The following is a 442-nucleotide window of genomic DNA, read 5'->3' as shown; positions in this document are numbered from 1 at the left end:
CCTCTTCCCAAGGCATCCAGGAGCCTCAGGCCTCAGCGTCCGTCCCAAACCCCGTGCACAGCCCGGCAGAGGCGAGGCCTGGGGGGGAGTGAAGCGCCCTGGGACCTCCTCAGACAGCGCTCAACTGTCCTCCCTCCCGCAGCAAGCACAGCCCTACAGACACCAGCCTGAACCCACACTGAACACGGGGGAGGGGGGGGAGCGAGGAGGCTGGAGGGGAGGGGCTGTCATCCCGGGGGTTGCCCCTCATCCACCAAACCCGCCCCCCCCAGCACAGCGGGCTCCCGGTGGTGGAAGCTGAGCCTCCCCGAGCACAGGAGTGACTCCTTCTCTACACGAGCAGCTGTCACACACGGAACCACCACACGGAACCACACGGAGGGAGGGGTGGCCCGGGACAACCTGGACGCCGGGGACCAGGGACCGTCAGGGGAGCGGGAGC

The sequence above is a fragment of the Myotis brandtii genome, unplaced genomic scaffold (assembly GCF_000412655.1).
Source record: "Myotis brandtii unplaced genomic scaffold, ASM41265v1 scaffold1094, whole genome shotgun sequence".
In the NCBI taxonomy this organism is placed as follows: domain Eukaryota; kingdom Metazoa; phylum Chordata; class Mammalia; order Chiroptera; family Vespertilionidae; genus Myotis; species Myotis brandtii.
This window is presented reverse-complemented; position numbering follows the sequence as displayed.